Source organism: Arachis ipaensis, chromosome B4, assembly GCF_059453495.1.
Source record: "Arachis ipaensis isolate K30076 ecotype BB chromosome B4, ASM5945349v1, whole genome shotgun sequence".
In the NCBI taxonomy this organism is placed as follows: domain Eukaryota; kingdom Viridiplantae; phylum Streptophyta; class Magnoliopsida; order Fabales; family Fabaceae; genus Arachis; species Arachis ipaensis.
In genome coordinates this window covers 47,792,975-47,795,814 of record NC_142439.1, presented here as the reverse complement: position 1 = coordinate 47,795,814, position 2,840 = coordinate 47,792,975, and positions in this window count along the sequence as shown.

The window sequence follows — 2,840 nt, the reverse complement described above, 5'->3', positions numbered from 1 at the left end:
GGAAAATGAATGAATGCAACGTTAATGCACTAGTATTATTATTAAAACTATGGAAGCATGCATATAATACTAAGGCATTAATGGAAGCACTTATTAGTAATGCTATGAACACAAGACCAATGGCGCTACGTTGATTGTCACCACGGAGCGCTCAAGGAATGCTCAATCACAAGGCATCAACGCTAAATTCCAAGGAGCGGTACGTTAACTATGTTAACGTTTTCATGGGCTTGGCACAAGAAAAATCAAAGCGCGACACTAAAAAAATGGGAGCAGCCAGGTTCGAAACAGGAGCCTCAAGCCAAAAAGAAAGGCGCCACACCAAGCAATGAAGCAAGCAAGGATCGAACCCATGGACCAAGAGCACGCTACAAACAATTGGCATGAGGAATGGTCATAAAATGCACTCAACAGGATTCGAAAGTGGAGCTTCATTCTAAGGCAAGGGGCGCTAAGTTAACTTGCCCAACTGAGCGCCACTTTGATGAAGAAATTGGCCAAATTGCAATGACTAAGGCTCGAAAGTGGGAGCTCACTCAAAGCATGAAGCACTGCGTGAACTTACTTAACTGAGCGCTACTTTGCTATGCAAATGGGCTTGGTTCGAAAGCCTGGGACAAGACATTGGGCGCTCAGTTACCTTACTTAACTGAGCACTCCCCTAGAGCCAGCACCATGATCCATTTTTCAAGCAAAGGGTGCTACGCTTCCTTTCTTAACTGAGCGCTCCCCTGGAAGGTGCCTTGGTCCATTTCCAACTTCAATTGCCAAAATTGGATCCAATTCTTCACCAAATTTGAAAAGCCCACTCCAAATTCTGAAGATCAAAATTAGAAAGTGTATAAATAGGAGTTAGTTTTATTTGTAGAGGACCTTTACTTCACTTTTGAACTTTCTTTTATTTTCAGCTTTATTTTTAGCTCACTTTTACAATTTTAGCTTTGAATTAGGGAATTGGGATTGAGAGCTGAGTTCTCTCCTCCTTGTTCTTACTTCTACATTTCTTACTTTCTGTTTTGGAATTTTAGATTGAGATTGAAGGAACTCTGTTTCAAATCTTGATCTGAAATCTTTTTGTTCTTCTTCTGCATAATCTTAGTGAATTGAAAATTGAACCTGAGTTTCCTTTGCTGCTTTCATCTTCTTTTCCTCTGCAAATTGTTCTCTGGTGGATTAAGGAAGGAATTGAGATCTAGACTTATTTTCTAGTCTCATTGATCCCCTGAGATCTTGAATTTCTTTTCTAAATTACACAATTGAGCTGAATTTACTTTCTGTCTTGTTCTTCTCTGAAAATTTCCATTTCTGTTTAGATCTATTGTACTTATTTCATCCTCTACCCTTTGCTTGATTTCTCTTTACATTCTATTGCTTCATTTTAAATCCAAACTCCCCAAATCCCTTTTATCTTCAAGCAATTTAACTTTCTCCGCAATTTAGATTCAAGAAATTTACAATTCTTGTACTTTAAATTTCAGCTATTTACGTTTCTTGAAATCTAAGTTTCAGTCCTTTACATTACTTGCTCTTTAAGATTAAGCTCTTTTACTTTCTTGCAATTTAAGTTTCATGCAATTTACTCTTTTGCACTTTAGTTTTCTATCAATTTCCCCTCTCCCTTTTAGTTTCATGCAATTTAGCTTCTGTTGGTTATAATTCACTCAAATCATCAACTGTCTGCTTAACTAAATCAACCATCTAACTAAAATTGCTCAATCCTTCAATCCTTGTGGGATCGACCTCACTCTAAGTGAGTTATTACTACTTGATGCGACCCGGTACACTTGTCGGTGAGTTTAGGTGTTAGAATCCCATTTCCAATCCATCACTACTCTCTATAGAGACTCCTGAAAGTTTGTACATAACTATGACAGTTGCCAGAGAGCTGGTAATCTACTTCACGATTATGCCATGCCTCATCAAGTGATTTTAGAGATTGAGTTATTTGATGTATGGGGTATTGACTTCATGGGGCCTTTCCCACCATCATATTCAAACACTTATATTCTGGTGGCAGTAGACTATGTATCTAAATAGGTAGAGGCAATTGCAACACCCACTAATGATACTAAGACAGTGATGAAGTTCCTCCAGAAGCATATTTTTAGCAGGTTCGGTGTCCCTGGGCTACTGATTAGTGATGGAGACACTCATTTCTGTAATAAATAGCTTGACTCTGCTCTGGTCCGATATGGAATTAACCACGAAGTGGTGACTCCATTTCATCCACAGACAAATGGGCAGGCTGAAGTCTCAAATAGAGAACTCAAACGAATCCTGGAACGGACTGTAAGTACCCGTAGAAGGGATTGGGCAAGAAGTCTAGATGACACTCTGTGGGCATACAAAATCGCATTCAAGACTCCTATAGGGACCTCTCCATACCAGCTTGTGTATGAAAAAGCCTGTCATCTGCCAATGGAACTAGAACACAAGGCCTACTAGGCAACCAGGTTCCTAAAACTTAATACTAAGGTGGCTGGAGAGAAAAGATTACTCCAGTTGAATGAGCTGGAGGAGTTCAGACTCAATGCTTTCGAAAATGCTAAAATTTACAAGGAGAAAGCAAAAAAGTGGCATGACAGAAAGCTGTCATCTAGAGTCTTTGAGCCAGGACAGAAGGTTCTGCTGTTTAACTCTAGGCTCAAATTGTTCCCTGGGAAATTGAAATCCCGGTGGAAAAGACCATATGTGATTACAAGTGTGTCACCATATGGATATGTAGAGCTTTAGGATACTGACTCTGACAAAAAGTTCATTGTTAATGGACAGAGAGTCAAGCATTATCTTGAAGGCAATGTTGAGCAAAAATGCTCAAAACTGAGACTAAATTAAAGCTC